This window comes from Nicotiana attenuata, unplaced genomic scaffold (genome assembly GCF_001879085.1).
Source record: "Nicotiana attenuata strain UT unplaced genomic scaffold, NIATTr2, whole genome shotgun sequence".
NCBI classification, from domain to species: Eukaryota; Viridiplantae; Streptophyta; class Magnoliopsida; order Solanales; family Solanaceae; genus Nicotiana; species Nicotiana attenuata.
The window spans coordinates 617,580-637,990 of NW_017670421.1; the positions used below are offsets into that span (position 1 = coordinate 617,580).

Consider the following 20,411-nt stretch of genomic DNA (forward strand, 5'->3'; position numbering starts at 1 on the left):
TAAAAACTTCTCAGTTTGTGCAATAGTGTCTCCCATTTCTTTTCCATCCTTTTAATCATTTATGTAACTTTAAGTGCTCGGGTGGTTTGAGGGTAAGAGATATAAGTATGGTATAAGTTTTGGTATTGGTTTGTATATTGAAGCTTGTATAGCTAATTATGGTATATAAGTTAATACCCCAATTGATGTATTATTTTAGAGGAATAATACATAATTATCCCATGGGGTTGTCCCATAAGTTAATTACTGTTTCCACTTTGTTAGTGTCCAAGAGTCGCAAATGCTGTTTACACTAACAACATTTATTTGTGTATTTATATGTGTATTTATATATATTTTGTTTTAATCCGGAGCTAGCTTTGACATCAACTAAACAAAAACTTAACTTAGATATAACTACGCTTCAACAACCTAGATACGGTGCCAAAACTCTCTTTTCGCTTTTGAGCACGAGCCCAGTACTCTTTTACAAGCTCTCCAAATAATGAGCCATCTTTTGCTTATCAGCTTCTTCGGCTCATCAAACTCAACCAACTTCCCTGAAAATCAGCAATGAAAACTCCCAACATATTATGAATTAGATACTTCCTCCGTGTAATCCAGAAATGCAAATTGTAACAACTCACCATCACTTATTGCTAAAACTTTTGTGTAATCCATTACTGTTGGAATTCTGTGAGCTACTGTTATAACCGTGCAGTCTACAAATTCTAGTCTGATTATTTTCTGTAGAATTGCATCTGTTGCATTGTCAATGGATGCAGTTGCTTCATCTAGTACTAGAATTCGGCTCCTCTTCAACAGTACACGTCCAAGACAGAATAATTGTCGCTGTCCCATGCTCCAGTTTGATCCATCTTGTAAAACTGCATTTTCCTCATAGTACTATTGTTATCTTCAGACAGTAAAATTTGCGACATGATCTTATACTTATGTTCTACATTTTGATCTTTACCTGTGGAATCTAGTCCCGTTTCTTTTCCTTGAACAGCCTCTCTAAGCTGACATTTTTCAAGAACCTTCAACAAGAAAATTCTATTAGTAAATTAGAAGCAATAATCAAATCCTATTTAGCAATGAGATTAGATTTTTATGAAAGTTACCTTCCATATTTGGTCATCACTATATTCTGACAAGGGATCTAAATTGTATCTAATAGAACCTGTAAAGAGCGTAGGATCTTGTGGAATAATTCCAATACGCGACCTAAGATCATGAAGCCTAATTGTTGAAATATCGCGGTCATCAATGATGATCTTGCCATGTGTAGGTTCAACGAGGCGAAACAATGCACTGATAAGAGTTGTTTTCCCACTGCCTGTTCTGCCTACAACTCCAATCTTTTGGCCCCCTTCAAATGTACAACTTATACCTTGAAGAACTAATGGAGCATTTGGTCTGTACCTCACCTGTTTTAGAACAAACTTAAAAGAGATCAGACGCTTTCATGAACTAATTAACGATTCCTGCTACTGAAAACATACCTTTAGGTCGCGAATTTCCACTTTGCCACGCGTAGGCCAATCAGGTAAAGTGTGATTACTTTGGGCTACTTCAGTTGCTTCACTAGGTAGTCTCATGTATTGTTCTAACCTTTCTACAGAGATAATAGAATTTGCTATTGTGCATTCACATTGAACAGACCAAACTAGGATTGCATTTAGTGATAGGCCATAGGAAAATGCCATTCCAATAAGTCCTGTGCCAGCAAACAACGTTCAATCTGAGATTTTCTAATACGCGCGAGTAGCCTTAGAAAATGTCATGTATCAAAAAGCTTAAACGGAACAAACCAGATACAGAAGACCCTATGTGAAGCGACGTCATGCCAAGCATCCAGGAGGACATGATAACCGCACACATTATCTCCAAACGTAGAATTAACCATTCAGTTGCTGAAAAAGTATGAAAAAATGGCCTTGCATTTTTATCAATAAACTCCAAGTTCTTGAAAAAGAAACGGCCTTCCTGTCCAAAAGATCTGATCGTCGTTATTCCTGAAATGCTGTCAGCTAAATGGTTGGCAACTAAAGACTTTGTTGTTCCATTTAATCTCATCAGCTCTTTTGCTGAAGCATTGTAGTACCTCTGCATAACATAATATGTAGATAATTTACACATTATAAGAATTATTGATATATCATGTGCCTGAAAATTTACATATATATCCATTTCCAGAAGTACTAGTAATGGAAATAATCATCGCGCTAAGATTATTCACCTTCAAACTAACATTTGAAACCATAAAAACTTAAAAGTTATAACAATGTCTATTACCTGAACTAATATAGTAACGTAAATCATAAGTACGATGACTAGCAGCACCTCTGGAGCAAGAAAACACAAGATGACATAGGTAGAGTATGAAATAATGATTGATCCAATAGTGAAGTTTATCAAGAAAGGCAACTCAATGTCAACAGTGCTTAAATCTGAAGATACCTGCACAAAACAAATAGACAAGTTAACCAATTAAAACTAACATTAAGTGCAGATAGACATTTGTTCAGCGATTCTTACCCGACTAAGTATTCTTCCAAAAGGTGTTGAGTCAAAAAAAGACATTGGAGCAAAGAAAAGAGAGCTTGACAGTGTACAGAAAATCGATTTTGATGCACCAGTCCCAGCTTTACTGTCAATAAAGATCTTAAAAGCAGAAAGAGTATTAAACTTAAACCAATGATTGTGTAGACAGTGATTAGCTTTAATCTGCTAATACTGGAATTTTGAAGGCCAGTAGCCAGCTTGTAGCTTTGTATATACTGTCCAACTACAAACATTGTGTGAACAATGACTGCCAAGGAGAAATACAAGAATCCCTTGTAATGCTTTAGATATTGAATGTATGGCTTCATTCCTGCGTCCCCTTCTTCTCGTTCTTCTGCCTTGATTAATTGATCTCCTTTTAGAGAAACTACACCACATTCGTCGGAGGAAACATTATTGATCTCTATCTCAGCAACTTTAGGTCTTTTAGTAGCATAAATTTCTTCACATTTTGGACCGGAAGGAGTTTTTTGTGCATTGACGAGTTCCTGAAATTCCTCACTTTGTGACAGCAACTCATCAAAGGTGCCAGATTTCAGGATCTTCCCACAGGATATTAGCTGTGAAATCGAAAGAGACCTTGTTAAAATGGTGAAAGATTATAATACTTCTTCAAACATCCAACTAAACTTTTCTCAGGTTACTGCAATAACATTGTTGATTAACTCTTTATTTTTCCAAGGGCTAAATAACTAAAATTGTTGTCAACTTTGTTGGATTGCTGCTTCTAAAGATTACTACTAAATACATTAGATGAGAAAATAAGTGGAAAATTACAAGAGAATAGAAATAGAATTAATGAAGTTTTTCAGTGAGGTTACTAACCAAAATAGAATCAAATGTTGGAAGAAATTCAACTTGGTGTGTTACCAACAGCACAGATTTTCCTGATAAAGCTCCCATGACATAATCCTGCCAAATCAAATGCAGAAAGTTGAAAATTTTCAACTGCATAAGTTTTGCAAAAGGAAGCCAATGGAGAAGACTTGAGATTTGCATTATAAGTACATTAAAAAGATTAGTCGAGGTGTGTGCGTCTACAGCACTAAATGGATCATCCAAGAGGTAAATATCTGCATCCTGATAAAGGGCGCGAGCTAGTTGAACCCTTTGCTTTTGGTCTCCACTCAAATTGTTACCTCTTTCTCCTATCTCAGTAAGATCACCAAATGGAAGCATCTCCAAGTCTTTCACTAGTGAACTCTTTACTAGAGCTTGTCGATACCTTTGTGGTTCCATATTGGATCCAAAAAGTATGTTTTCTTTTATGGTTCCTGTCTGAATCCAGGCTGTCTGAGAAACATAAGCTATCTTTCCATAAACCTTAACCTACAAAATACAGTAACATTTTCTGGTTACGCCTATACTGCATTATTGTACCAAATCAAATAGGTAGACAAACCAATATACAAAAGACTTACAGTGCCATTGATGTATGGAACTTCTCCAAGAATGAGAGACATCAGCGTAGAGTTCCCTGAGCCGACTTCACCACAAACAGCCACTTTTTCACCATGTTTAATCTCCAGATTTATGTCCCTTAACGCGGGATTTAAAGAATTCATCTCCCAAGAAACATCAGTGCACTATATATAAATATTCAAATCATCCGGACTTTGCTTCTTGTGATCCCCTCTATCCATGTCAGGTTCCTCTAGAAATTTCACAATCCTTGACAGCGAAACCTTTGCTTCAATAAATGCCCCGACAACATCAGGGATTCTTCTAATGGGATCTTGAAGCAGATTTAAAGAGGCTAAAAATGTGAAAACATTGCTGACATTGAGAGGAACTCCAAACAAGTAACAAGCTACAAAAGTGGCGGATGAAACCAGAATGGGAGATGACTGTTAGAAATATGCTGCTCTCACTAAAATTATTTTAGTTTGAATTTGAAATAATTTTGAACTAGTCTTTAGGAGTGAACTAGTCTCTAGGAGTTAGTTATTTTCAGCATATTTTGTGCTGATTTTTAGGTCTTTTAAGTTAGTATTTCTCTTATAAATTGTAGTCCAAATGCAGTAAAATAATATATTATTTTCAGCTTCAGTTCCTTTTACATCTATTCCAGTATATTTTTTCTATTATCTTGTCATCTTCCCAGTTATTTCCCTTAATTTCTTTTATCAAGAACCAACAATTGGTATCAAGAGCCATCTTCTTAAGGGACCTAAATAAAATCTTTTCTTGAGTGAGATGGAGACTGAAATGTGTTTTTCTCAATTGGCTCCTCCGGTCTTTGATGGTGAAAATTACCAACTGTGGACAGTGAGAATGGAGACTTATTTGGAGGCTTTAGATCTTTGGGAGGCCGTGGAAGAGGATTATGATGTTCTTCCGCTGCCTAACAATCCCACGGTGGCCCAGATCAAGAGTCACAAGGAAAAGAAAACCAGGAAATCAAAGGCGAAAGCAACTTTGTTTGCTGGTGTGTCTGCAACAATTTTCACGAGAGTTATGGCTCTCAAATCAGCAAAAGAAATCTGGGATTATCTGAAGGGAGAATATACAGGAGATGAAAGAATACGAGGCATGAAGGTGTTGAATTTAATAAGGGAATTCGAGTTGCAGAAAATGAAGGAATCTGAGATTGTCAAAGAATACTCAGATCGGTTGCTTGGCATTGTTAACAAGGTAAGATTGCTTGGTACTAAATTTAAAGATTCAAGAATTGTTGAAAAAATTCTTGTTACGGTGCCTGAAAAATATGAAGTATCCATAACTACCTTGGAAAATACAAAGGATCTATTCAAGATTACCTTGGCAGAATTGTTAAATACATTGCAGGCACAAGAGCAAAGGAGGCTTATGAGGCAAGATGGTATGGTTGAAGGAGCCCTGGCAGCCAACCACAAAACTCAAAGCAAGAGTAATAATGTTAAAAAAAATTACCCGCCTTGTCAGCACTGTGGCAAAAAAGGTCATCCACCATTCAAATGTTGGAAGAGGCCAGATGCAAAGTGCAAAATTTGCAACCAACTTGGTCATGAAGCTGTAATTTGCAAAGGCAAATAGCAAATATTTTAGTGTTTTTCAAATGATATAAAAGGCCTAGGGCTATGACTTTACCTAGNCACGTCTATAGGAAATAAGAAAGTCAGAATTGGAAATGGTGATTATATTCTTGCTAAAGGAAAAGGAACTGTTGCAATCCCAACAAATTCAGGTACTAAGAAAATTTCAGATGTTCTTTATGTTCCTGATATTGATCAAAATTTATTAAGTGTTGGACAACTAATGGAAAAAGGATTTAAAGTATCCTTTGAAGATAAATATTGTTTCATTTATGATGTAACTGGACTTGAGATTTTAAGGGTTAAAATGAGAGGTAAAAATTTCTCATTTGATCCAACCGAAGATGAAGAATGGAGCCAAAAGAATCTACTAAGTGCAGGTAATTCTCCAACTGAGGACATATGTGAAAATAAGGTAAGGAAGAAGTTGTCAATATTTCAGAAAATGCAATTCTGGAAGAAAGTTGACAAGTCTCAAGGCAAGATGCAAATGAAGCTGAAAAACGAGCCAACTTATTTCATTAACAATCATGAGATGCAGCAAAATACAGAAGTGAACTCGATTCACTGCAAGTCCAAAGACCAGTTGACAGATTTGCGTACAAAGTCGCTTCCAGATAAAGGTTTACAAGGGACAAATTCAGAATTTGCAGCTTCAAAAGCAAGGAGGAGTGTTAGAAATATGCTTTAGAAGCTGCTCTCAGTAAAATTATTTTACTGTTTCAGCTATTAACTGCAGTAATTTAGTTTGAATTTGAAATAATTTTGAACTAGTCTTTAGGAGTGAACTAGTCTCTAGGAGTTAGTTATTTTCAGCATATTTTGTGCTGATTTTTAGGTCTTTTAAGTTAGTATTTCTCTTATAAATTGTAGTCCAAATGCAGTAAAATAATATAGTATTTTCAGCTTTAGTTCCTTTTACATCTATTCCAGTATATTTTTTCTATTATCTTGTCATCTTCCCAGTTATTTCCCTTAATTTCTTTTATCAAGAACCAACAATGACCAAAACAGTATAAGGTGGTATTCCTTTTGTGTTTGAACTAATGATAGCCACTTGGTTTCCTCAGATCTCAACTTGTTTATCTCATTCAAGAAATGTTTCTCCCAAGAATATAACTTGAGAACCTTCATATGTGTAAGCGCTTCTGTGATGGCCTTTAGCCTTTTATCTTGCGCGATCATGAGGTTAATCTGATACTTAAGCTGCAACTTGGATAATGGGGAATTTACTAGTACAATCAATATCACAATCACTAATGCTGCTGATGCAGCTACCCCTATAGAATAATATATCACACATAAAACTAGTACGAGCTGAAGTATCATGGTCCATATCTGATGACACCAAAAGGGGAATTCACCTATTTTATGAGCATCTACGGTGACATAGTTCATTATCTGGCCAGGGGAATGAGTTGTCTTAGCAGCATTTGAGACATGAAGTTGTTTCTGAAAGATAGCTGCAGTAAGCGAAGACTTGACTTGGAGTCCAATCAATCTACTCCTGAAGCACCATTGCCTTTGTGCTAGAGATTCCAAACATTTTGCAAAGAAAAAGCCGGCTGTTAGAGCATAGCCCTCATACTTAAATGCTTCTCTTCCTTCAGCAACCTCGATGAAGGTATGAAGAAATAATGGTCCTGTCGTCAGCGTTAATATCTTGATCAGAGCAAAGATCCCAGATATGAAAATTTCTTTCTGCTGGCAGAGGAGTAATGCCATTAGTATAGAAGGTTTTCTTAAAGGATCTTTCCTGTTTAGTATGTCAGTTGCTCATTAAACAGATTAAAACATGTTCCTGCTCCATCCGCTGATCTTAGCTGAGGTACGTCTTCATCCTCAAGAATCTTCTTTTTACCTTTCTTCATTAACGGATTCAACCACCAAAATGAAAATATTCCAAGAAATCCAGCATTTGCAAATGGAGTAGTTTCATTACTAATTCCATCTTCACATTGTAAAGGCTTATAAAATGTCAAATCACAAAGATCAATACCCTCATACTTGTCATATTCATCACTTTCCTTAAATCCACTACAGATCAAAAGAATGGCTCCTAACAAAGATAGTGCATCTACTATCACTTCACCTCCAATTACATGGTCATGATTAATACATTTCCACACAGATATTATGCAAAAAAATCCAGCTAACAACAAGGCAAGGATTGAATAAAGCTTCACTATGAGGAAAAGTTGCTGCTTATTATTGTATAGGCTTATGATTGAACTTACAAATAGCCATGTAATTCCATGGACAAGAAACGCGATCCAACGATGTAGAGGCAGAAAAGTCTGATATTCTTCATCATGGAGTTGCTCTTTAAGCTTCCATGCTCCCAAAACTATGTATCCTAAGCCCAAACATCCGTTAAAAACGGCTGAACAAATCGGACAACTTAGAAAGTCCATGACATTTTGATTGACATAAAAACTTCCTCAATGATACTATATTACAAGCTAGTACAACTAACAGGATGATCAACAGTAGGGAGTCAACAGATAACAGAAAAATATGATTATCTGGATATAGCATTTCAACAAAAGAATTCCATTGAACTCCATCAAAGGATTTGCCCCAAAAAGTATTTGAGAAATCCATAAAAAGCAGAAAGAAGGCAAGTTTATGTAACTTTGTCAAGAACACTAAGCAGCATTTAGTTCTTCAACAAGTAGTGATTCTGCAATTTGTGTGAGACAGATGAAATCTTGCATGCTTATTTGTTTCTGGTTGGACTATACTAATAAAATTATAAGACATATAGGAGTGGAAACAGAAATGAACTTTCAAAATATTGACTCTGACATTGCATTAACATGCTAATACTAACATTTATCACGGGTGGAGAGATGCTAGTAATACTATTAACATTATTATGCATGAGGGTCTAGGGACGAAAAATAAAAATAACAACAAGCTTTCCATCAGAAACAGTACTGGATCTTCGTAACATAAGTACATTCAGTGGCGGAACCAGGATTTCAAAGAGATTCAAAAAATAAAAAAAATAAACAAGCCAAGCGATATATATACACATAAAAGAAAGTTTAACCATATTATATATGCTGTGTAATTTTTTAGGCTCATGAGTACATTAATGAGCATTTAATGACGCATCTTGAATGTCAGTAGATATAGGAAAGTAGAAATACTATTGCCTTCAGTCCATACTATTGACCATTTTACCTTTTCATTTTGGTCCAAAATAAGTGCCTATTTACATAATCAAGAAGGAATTAATTTTATTTTTTCAAAATTTGCCCTTATTTACATATTCTAATGTGTTAAGGTAACAATTAATTAAGGTTAATTTAGTGAATATATCTTTTTACTCTAGGAGTTTATATTTTCTTAATGGGTGTGCCAAACATAAAATAGTCACTTATTGTGGACCGGAGGGAGTACATTATTTTTTTTTTTTTTTTCTAATAAAACATATGCATGAGGGTCCAGGGACAAAAAAGAAAGCAAAAAAGCTTTCAAATCAGAAGCAGTATGGAGCTTCATTAGTGCATTAATGAGCATTTAATAATGCATCTTCATATTACAGGAAAGTAGATTCAATGGTAATTGTTTTATGTTTTGCGTATGCTCAGCAAGCAGAAAAAAATGGTGTTATTACATGTTGACCAAAAGATATTTAATTGGTTTACAAAATTTTATATAATGAGACTCACTACTTGACTTTTTCCTAGCTGCTATCAACTGCACAATCTATATAGACTATACTATTAATCTGTATTTATTTAAAAGTATATCTCAGGATGAAGGGAAAAAAAATATCTGTTCGTTGCAAAAAAAAATTTGTAACAGAGTCTGTAAGCAACTGCTGACGTTCAAAGAAGTGGATGAAGATTCAATCATCGTCAAAAATAATCTTGAGAGAGACTCATAATTTGGGACGTCGAACGAGAAGTTAAATTCGCTCTTTAATTTTATTTTATATAATCTTGCATGTTATGTATGAATTTTTATTTTTATTTTTATTTTTATTTTTTAGTCGTGGTATGCACCTCGACTAATTCCAATAGGTATCTGTAGACAATAAATTTGCGTCGAGAAAATAAAATCAAGACAGAAAATATCGCAACAATCATAGTATCTTATTTCGAATATTTGAGTGTTACAATCTCTATGGATCCTCTGATTCTTCTTTTCAATAGTAAATAAATTCAAGGGCCTTTGAGCTTGATCTTGAATCTATGTTTGTTGCCTCGAACGATGATCTTGAATTCAACTGGCACGAACTTTGATTTGATCTCGCACTCCTTGAACCGTGATTTGTTCTTCGTTCTTGAGCTTGAACTTGATTTGTTCTTCGTTCTTGAGCTTGAACTTGATTTGTTGTTCGTTCTTGAGCTTGAACTTGATTTGTTGAACTTGAACTTGATTGCTTGAAGCTTGAAACTTGTGGTGGAATTTGCGGTGTTTGATCCACGAGCTCTCTCTTGCTTCTTGTTATAACTTCTGGTCTCCTTTCTGAGTTATGAAGACCCCTATTTATAGTTGTGGAAGGGAGAAGTTGTGATTAGAATAAACTCTTTCCGACCAATCAAATTAAAGTTTGACATGACCGCATTTGATTGGCCAGAACATGTCACTTGCACATGTGGCGCGATATCATTGGCCATTTAATGTGACTTGGCATGCCTTGTCATTTTGACACGTGGCATGATCCCATTGGCTCTTCCATTTGACTTGGCGTGCTACGTCATTTGACACGTGGCACAAAACTGGGCCTCTAGGAAGATGATATCGTGGGCTTAATGAAGTGAGCTCGTCACTTTAGCCCAATTAAATGGGCTAGCCCAATGGATTAAGACTTACTTATTTAATCCATATATGTTGGACTTATATGATTAATTCAATTATATTAGCCCATAATATTTATTTGGACCAATATATCTTGAGTTTAAAATAAAGTCCAAATTATTTTATTGAATTTAAATTCAATAAATTTTACATGCCTACAAATGCCCCTGCTTCAAGACTTGTCAGCGTCTTTAAACTTTTGAAGACTAGACTTGAAGTAATGGTAAGAAAATACTTCTCCCGCTTTTCGGAACTTAAGGATTAGTCCCCACGGCCATGAAAATGTTTGACATTGGCTTATTAAATAATGATCTTCATGGATTGGAGTATTGAATACTACATATGATCACCTAAGATAGTGATGGCATGTATGCATTTGGATTGCCTTGTTACTACACGTTAAAGTGTAAGATAACTTCATTGCACTTTTTAAAAAGGAAAATCTTCTTAGAGTTGTTATTGAAGTCAACGTACTCAATTTCTTTATCATAGTACACGTAGGAATTGGAGACATTCCCTTGAATTTGTTGTTCCCTATTAAATCGGATTCCATGTTTTTTTCGTACAGACTTGAAGCTAATCATTCCTATTTGAATATGTTTCGAAGTCTGACATTTATCCAAGTCCATGTTGGGGTCAAATTGTTGTTGCCGCCTAGTACTTGTTCCCACATCGAAAAATAACTTCTCAATACCCATCTCGAGACATCTATATATAGCTCATGCATGGCCTTTGTCAACATCACTTCATGGTATTTGCTTGTCGCTTCAATTCATAGTTGCCAGGTAAGACTTCTCTTTCTTTTTCTACGTTTCTTTTGTTCTTTGTTCTTTTTTTTTTTTTTACGCCAAGAAAAGAAGAATGTCAGATTGACAGGCAATTCAATGACGTCCCACATAAGGATAAATTTGCAACAACTTATAGACGGTTAAATCCACAACGATTTATGGACGGACGGTTCTTGCAACAACTTATAGACGGACAAATCCTCATCACCATATAGACAGACACATCAACATCAACATATAGACGGACACATCCACCTCAATGTATAGACGGACAAACCCGCATCAACATATAGACCGACAAACCCGCATCAATATATAGATTGACACATCCACATCAACATATAGACGGACAAATCCATATCATCATAAAGACGGACAAACTGCATCAACATATAGATGGACACATCCATATCCACATATAGACGGACAAATCCACATCATCATAAAGACGGACAAACCCGCATCAACATATAGATGGACACATCCGCATCAACATATAGACGGACAAATCCATATCAACATATAGATGGACACATCCACATCAACATATAGACGGACAAATTCACATCCTCATAAAGACGGACACATCCACCTCAATATATAGACGGACAAATCCACATCAACATATAGACGGACACATCCACCTCAATATATAGAAGGACAAATTCTCCTCAACATATAGATGGATACATCCACATCAACATATAGACGGACAAATCCACATCAACATATAGATGGACACATCCACATCAACATATAGACGGACAAATCCACATCAACATATAGATGGACACATCCACATCAACATATAGACGGACAAATCCGTATCACCATATAGACAGACAAATCCGTATCACCATATAGACGGATAAATCCACATCACCATATAGACAGACAAATCCATGAAGAGACCAACTTAAGGTGCAAAGGGATTTAAGCGTCCACCTTAAGATCGGAAAATTAAAGTTCCTTTTAAGGACAAACCCGTAAAGGGACCAACTTAAGGTGCAAAGGGACTTAAACGTCCACCTTAAAATTGAAAAATTAGAAAGCCTCGACTTAAAGACTTGGTGGATTTGTAGACTTCAACTTGAAGACTGATAAACTTAATGATTTGACGGATTTGAAGATTTGGCGGACTTTGATGCGTCAACTTGAAGAGCGGTGGACTTTAAACTTCAACTTGAAGAGTTAACAGACTTGAAGACTTCAGCTTAAAGACTTGGAGGGCTTAAACAACTCAACTTGAATTCTGGTGAACTTAAGGACTTCAACTTGAAGACCGATGGACTTGGAGGGCTTAAATACTTCAACTTAAAGACTGGCGGATTTGCAGACTCCAACTTAAAGACCAAAAATTTGAAGGTTTGGCGAACTTGAAGGCATAACGAATCACCAGGCTTCATTGCAAATACTTGGTAGCCTCCTAAAAGACTATAATCATCCCATTGAAGACACCAATTTACCATGGAAGCTTGCCCCTTTTAAATCAAATGAGATCAAAGTTCAATAGGAGGATGGCGTTTTAGCTTGATTTTACATTCCTTCATATTTCATTCGAACAACAATTGGGGAAATATGTATCTTTTGAACTTATGCGACTGAACTTAGAATGAAACTCTAAGCTGCCTACGTACCTCGGTGAAGAGGATCAAGTCATACCGTAGTTCAGACTGGGTAGATTTTTTTTTCTTTTTTTTTCCTTTTTTTTACGTCCTAACTTTTGCCTAGGCCGCCTCTTTCGAGATTTTCAACCTAGCGGACTTTTTTTTTTTGGGCCGTACACAGTTTATACTCTTGCGGGCCAGGACATGCGATTTAGGCTCGTGCGTCAAGGAGCGTCATGACTTGCAGTTTAGGCTCGGATGTCGAGGAGCATTATGACTTGCAACTTCATGGATAATACTTTTTAAAAAACTTGCCATTGATAGGGCCGATTCTTATACCATCTGCATCAACCAGCTTATAAGCCCCACTTGAATAAGCTTCTTGTACGACATATGGCCCATCCCATTTTGAAGTGAACTTCCCTACAGGTTTATGGGAAGTAATTATGGGTCTTCGTACGGCAAGGACTTGATCTCCTAATTGAAAGGATCTCGGACGAACTCTTTTATTGAAGGCGCGAGACAATCGAGCTTGATAACATTCAAGACTTTGTTGAGCTTCCAATCTCTTTTCATCAAGAGCTTCCAACTCTGCTAATCGAAGTCGAGCATTTTCTTCATCATTGATCCCTTCTTGAATAGCCAGTCGTAACGAAGGTATTTGACGCTCAAGTGGCAAGACGGCTTTGACTCTATAAACGAGTGAATAAAGAGTCGCCTGTGTTGGCGTGCGGTGAGTCGTCCTATATGCCCATAGAGTTTCTTCCATACGGTCATTCCAATCTCGTTTGGATTTGGAGACGACTTTCTTTAGCAAGTTGCATAGAGTCTTGTTGAATGCCTCAGCTAGACTATTGGCGGCAGCATTGTACATCGNCCTTCTTTGTCTGAAATTTGTTCCTAAAGAAGAGAGTTTTTTAATATGTCAACACTGTTGGTGTCAATATCTATTCAACCACTCCTGCTTCATTCTTCAACGAGTATTTTGGTAGGAAAGAGAGAGCCATCTTTAGGCACTCAATACAGATGACACACAACAGAAGCAAGGCGTTGAGTTTTTTTTATTATCAGAACACCATCGTTAATTTATATATTCTAAAATGTCATCATTATACTATGTATATATGCATTTTATACATTATATACTATTATAATACTTCGTGTATATATATATATATATATATATATATATATATATATATATATATATATATATATATATATATTTTAATACACATATAATATATATTTTATGTATATAGACGGAGAACGTATAATAAAATATAACATTAATATACTGAATACCCATGATTAGTTATACACTATTATAGATACAACTATTATACTATTTGTATATACATTAATATAAAATAATATATTGTATAATACCTTGTTTAATAGAACGACTACAATTTTGGGGTGAAAATCTGTATCTAACGTATCAGATCAGACCAAAAAAATAGGGTGTAACAACCTGATCGGTTGTTTTGAGTTCTAACATGTCGTTCTGCGGTTTGAGGCCACGAGCAGCTACATTTCAGGTACTACGACTTGTTCGCGTGGTTGGAATTGAAATTCGGGAAGTTCGGAGTTGATTTGGAAAGAGAATTCTCATTTTGGAAGCTTTAAGTTGGAAGATTCTGACTAAGGTCGGATTTTGAGTAAACGACCTTGGAATTGGGATTTGATAACAGGTTCGTATGATGATTTTCTGGACTTGGGTGTATGTCCGGATCGGGTTTTGGATGACCCGGGAGCGTTTCAGCACCTATTGTGGAAGTTAGCATTTTGGAGGAATTTCATAAATTTGGGTTGAAGTTCATTTCAATGTTATCGATGTCCGTTTGGGATTTTTAGTTTGGGAATAGCTCCATATGATGATTCTCGTGTTGGGAGCGCGCTCGGAAGTGGATCCAGAGGTCCGTAGGTCATTTTGGAGTCATTTGGCAAAAGTTAGAAATTTGAAGGTTTATAGGTCACCCATCAGAAGGACGTGCCTTGTGTTTTTAGTTTGCATGTACATGGTTTTGTTAGGAAAAATAGCATAATATGAGACGAAATAATTAGGCCTTGACAGTGTAGCCTTAAGGAATTTAAGCCTCCTCTTTTGTTGCTGCAGGGATTATGGCAGAATTCCTCCAGGATTTTACAAAGCCTTTGAAATTCGAGTACCAGCAATTAACTCGAATTTCCCACTACCACCAGAACAAACTTTGTGAATTGTAGATAGCAGAAATAGAAGAAGATGGAAAACTGTTGCTTTCTGATGATTTTTGTTTTGGAGAGGAATAGGATATTTATAAACCATTTTAGGTGTCTGTTGGAATATACAGACGCAACCTTTGCCAAGATGTACCTTTTTAAACTAGTAGTCACCTTTATAATTTTTTTTTTTAAAAAACTGTTAAATTTTTTTTTCTGAAATTTAATTAAATAAAAATATTTTTAATTAATAAAATAATAGGTGACTAACAAAGTAAATTTTGGACTAATTTAATTTGCCCAAGTCCCAAGTGCCTAATCTTGACTATTAATAATACTAATCTTAGGGTACGTACTACGTGCGTGTACCTATATCGATGAGTATATAACTTTGAAAAATTACATCAATATTACTAATCAATATATTTGAATTATAAAGTTAAAGTTAACAAATAAAATTTAAGTTCCTAAAAATGATGAATGTTGATTAGCTAGTTCAATAAAAGAAGATATCACGTCCCATAAAATCTCTCTGATGCCTTATTATGATTTGTGAAATTTTTGTGAGAAAATCTTGTGAAACTTGTGTAGACAATAAATTTGCGTCGAGAAAATAAAATCAAGACCGAAAAATATTGCAACAATCGTAGTATTTTATTTCGAATATTTGAGTGTACAATCTCTATGATTCCTCTGATTCTTCTTTCCAATGGTGAATAAATTCAAGGGCCTTGGAGCTTGATCTTGAATCTATGTTTGTTGTCACGAACGATGATCTTGTTCTTGAGCTTGAGTTTGATTGCTTGAACTTGACCTTGATTTGTTCTTCGTTCTTGAACTTGAACTTAATTTCTTGAGCTTGAACTTGAAACTTGAAACTTGTGGAGGAATTTGCAGCGTTTGATCCACGAGCTCTTTCTTGCTTCTTGTTATAACTTCTGGTGTCTTTTCTGAGTTATGAAGACAGGATAGTTGTGGAAGGGGGGAGTTGTGATAAGAACAAACTCTTTCCGACCAATCAAATTGAAGTGTGACATGACCGCATTTGATTGGCCAGAACATGTCACTTGCACATATGGCGCGATTTTATTGGTCTTTTAGTGTGACTTGGCATGCCCTGTCATTTTGACACGTGGCATGATCCCATTGGCTCTTCCGTTTGACTTGGCGCGCCACGTCATTTGACACGTGGCCACAAACTGGGCCTTTAGGAAGATGACATCTTGGGCATAATGAAGTGGGCTCATCACTTTAGCCAATTAAATGGGCTAGCCCAATGGATTAATACTTATTTATTTAATCCATATATATTGGACTTATATAATTAATTCAATTATATTAGCCCATATATTTATTTGAACCAATATATCTTGAATTTAAAATATAGTCCAAATTATTTCATTGATTTAATTTTAATAAAATTTACATACCTACAAATGCCCCCTACTTCAAGACTTGTTGAGGTGTAGACTTGTCAAAACCGAAAACGAGTAATGAAGTAATGGCGGTCTATCAAATGGGATCGCAACAAATATGATCATCATGTGTAACTCCGTATGCTCATATCAACATATTTTCTGCTCTGATGATATTTCTATAATTCCCATGGTAAAGTGTGGTGTGAGTAGACTTAGTACTACACTGTCAATGCTATACTTTTTCTAATAAATCACATCGCAAACTTGTCGTCCCCTGTGTTAGTGTAAGATTTGTTGTATACCAACGCCAAGTTGACGTATTGTTCAAATAATGGCCATTTACTTTAAATAGGGATAAGACAAAACTTATTGAAAGTTGTTTCAATGGGAAATCATATTGCCACCTGTCATCTAAGATTCCTTTTGGGAAAGGAAGTCTTTCCTCATTGTCATGATTAGACAAAATTTTATGTTACTTACAATTCTTACAACAATTGGAGTCCATCTTGGATTCATTGTCGCCGCCGTAACCAAACGAATCCCATACAGAAAAGAAGTGTAGCAGCCGCCTCATACACTCGATCCCATATCGGTAATTCACGTTTGAGCAGTCCTTTGAGATCTATATAAACCCCTGCGTCTTATTTGTTTAGCATCAATTCGCAGCTTCTTCATATTTTTTGGAGTTTGTCCATAAACAATTAGGAAGCATTAGTGAAGGTAATTTCTTCTTTTCTTTTCTTGTGCTTTCTTCTTTGTTGCCTTTTTTCTTTTTTTGTAGGTCAAGCGAGAAAGATATGTTCTTTTTCAACAAGATAATTCATGCATGATGAAGACAATCTTGGGATGTGAGGTGACAGGTACTCATCCCTGTCCAAATATCGGAGGGATTACTTTCATGGCCCGATTCTTGGAGAGAATACTCTCGATGTGGCCCAATTCTTGGAGAAATTACTCTCAAAATGGCCCGATTCTTGGAGAGATTACTCTCAATGTGGCCCAATTCTTGGAGAGATTACTCTCAAAATGGCCCGATTCTTGGAGAGATTACTTTTAATGTGGCCCAATTCTTGGAGAGATTACTCTCAATATGGCCCGACTACCGGAGAGGCCAACTTAAGGTGCAAAGGGACTCATATGTCCACCTTAAGATTGGAAAGTTATAGTTCCTTTTAAGGACAAACCCGCGAAGAGGCCAACTTAAGGTGCAAAGGGACTCATATGTCCACCTTAAGATTGGAAAGTTATAGTTTCTTTTAAGGACAAACCTGTGAAGAGGCCAACTTAAGGTGCAAAGAGATTCCTATGTCTACCTTAAGATTGGAAAGTTATAAAGCTTCAACTCGAAGATGACATCGACTTGAACACTTGAAAAACTTTGAAGATTTGGCGGACTTTGCAGACTTCAACTCAAAGATTCGGAGGGCTTAAACAATTCAACTTTAAGACCGACGAATTTGAAGACTGAAATTTGAAGACTTCAACTTTGAGACTTGGAGGGCCTAAATATTTCAACTTGAAGATCGGCGAATTTGAAGACTTCAACTTGAAGACCGACGGACTTGAAAACTTCAACTTTGAGACTTGGAGGGCCTAAATATTTCAACTTGAAGATTAGCGAATTTGAAGACTTCAACTTGAAGACCGACGGACTTGAAGACTTCAACTTTGAGACTTGGAGGGCCTAAATATTTCAACTTGAATACACTTGAAGACTTCAACTTGGAGACTTCGAGGGCTTAAATATTTGAAAATTTCAGATTTGCGCAGTCTCACCAAAAATTTCATATCTCGGTGTAAAAATATCAAAATTGCAAACCGTTTGATTTCAAGAAAATTAGACTTCAAGATCTAGAGCATATCCAAAATTCTAAATCAAACAACTTCAGAATGGCCCAAATAATATTTTGAAACCAACTTTATATTGCACCTCGCTATCAATTCCAGATTTGCGCATTCTCACTAAAAAAATCATATCTTGGTGTAGGAACGTTGAAATTACGAACCGTTTGATTTCTTGAAAACTAGACTTCAATTTCTAGAACATATCCAAAATTCTCAATCAAATAACTTCAGAATCGTCCCAGATAATATTTTGAAATCAACATTAGGTTCCACCACGTTGAAAATTTCAGATTTGCGCGACTTCGCCAAAAGTTTTGTATCTTGAAGTAGGAACGTCGAAATCATGAACCGTTTGATCTACTGGAAACTTAACTTCTAAATATATAACATATCCAAAATTCAAGATTTAATGCCTTATGGATATATTCAGATAATATTTCGAAGTCAATACTAAATTCTAATACCCCGACAATTTCAGATTTGCGCGACTTCACCAACTATTTTGTATCTTGATATGGAAGCCTCGAGATCGGAAGATGTCTTACTTGCCATAAATCGAAATTTAAGAGCCATATTCTCACAAATATCTTGGGGTTCAAATCTCACTGAATTTGAAACTTGCGCCAAGCAATCATTTCCTTATACTTGTGTTTTCTTTTGATGTCTCTCTTCTCTTCCCCCTTTTTTTAAGGCAAAGGGCGGACTTGGAGACCAACAAATTTGAAGGTTTGGCGAGCCTGAAGACATAGGGAATCCCTGGACTTCAATGCAAATACTTGACATCCTCCTAAAATCGGCCCATCGAAGATATCAATTTACCATGGAGGGTTGCCCCCTTTAAATCAAATGAGGTCAAAGTTCAGCAGGAGGATGGCATTTCAGCTTGATCTCACATTCCTTCATACTTCATTCGAACAACAATTGGAGCAATATGTATCTTTTGAACTTATGCGACTGAACTTAGAATGAAACTCTAAGCTGCCTACGTACCCCGGTGAAGAGGATCAAGTCATACCGTAGTTTAGACTGGGTGATTTTTTTTTATGTCCTAACTTTTGCCTAGGCCGCCTCTTTCAAAGTTTTCAACCTAGCGGACTCATTTTTTTTTTACGTCCTAACTTTTGCCTAGGCCGCCTCTTTCGAGATTTTCAATCTAGCGGACTTTTTTTTTTGGGCCGTACACAGGTTAGACTCATGCGGGCCAGGAGTGTAGCAACATGCGTGTTTAGGCTCGTGCGTCAAGGAGCGTCATGACTTGCAGTTTAGGCTTGTATGTCGAGGAGCGTCATGACTTGCAGTTTAGGCTCGTACGTCGAGGAGCATTATGACTTGCAACTTCATGGATAATACTTCTTCAAAAACTTGCCGTTGATAGGGCCGATTCTCATACCATCTGCATCAACCAGCTTGTAAGCCTCACTTGAATAAGCTTCTTGTACGACATATGTCCTATCCCATTTTGAAGTGAACTTCCCTACAGGTTTATGCGAAGTAATTATGGGTCTTCGTACGGCAAGGACTTGATCTCCTACTTGAAAGGATCTCGGACGAACTCTTTTATTGAAGGCGCGAGACAATCGAGCTGGATAACATTCAAGAATCTGTTGAGCTTCCAATCTCTTTTCGTTAAGAGCTTCCAACTCTGCTAATCGAAGTCGAGCATTTTCTTCATCAGTGATCCCTTCTTGAATAGCCAGTTGTAACGAAGGTATTTAACGCTCAAGTGGCAAGACGGTTTCGACTCCATAAACGAGTGAATAAGGAGTCGCCTGTGTTGGCGTGCAGTGAGTCGTCCTATATGCCCATAGAGCTTCTTCCATACGGTCATTCCAATCTCGTTTGGATTTGGAGACGACTTTCTTTAACAAGTTGCATAGAGTCTTGTTGAATGCCTCAGCTAGACCATTGGCGGCAGCATTGTACATCGAAGAGTTACGTTGCTTGAAGCCAAAGAGATCACAAATCTTGTCCATCAGCCTATTGTCGAATGGCTTTCCATTATCCGTTATTATGTAACGAGGAATGCCAAATCGATAAATAATGTTTACTCGGATGAAACTTGCGACATTTTCCTTCTTTACTTCTTTAAGAGCAACAACTTCAGCCCATTTTGAGAAGTAGTCAGCTGCAGCCAATATGTATAGGTGCCCACCAGAGGACTTTGGCAGTGGTCCA

At 36.4% G+C, this 20,411-nt stretch overlaps 1 pseudogene; it reads right to left on the reverse strand.

The window, feature by feature from the left end:
- Positions 1-386: 386 nt before the first annotated feature.
- Positions 387-7,975, reverse strand: LOC109239191 (annotated as a pseudogene).
- Between the last annotated feature and the right edge of the window lie 12,436 nt (positions 7,976-20,411).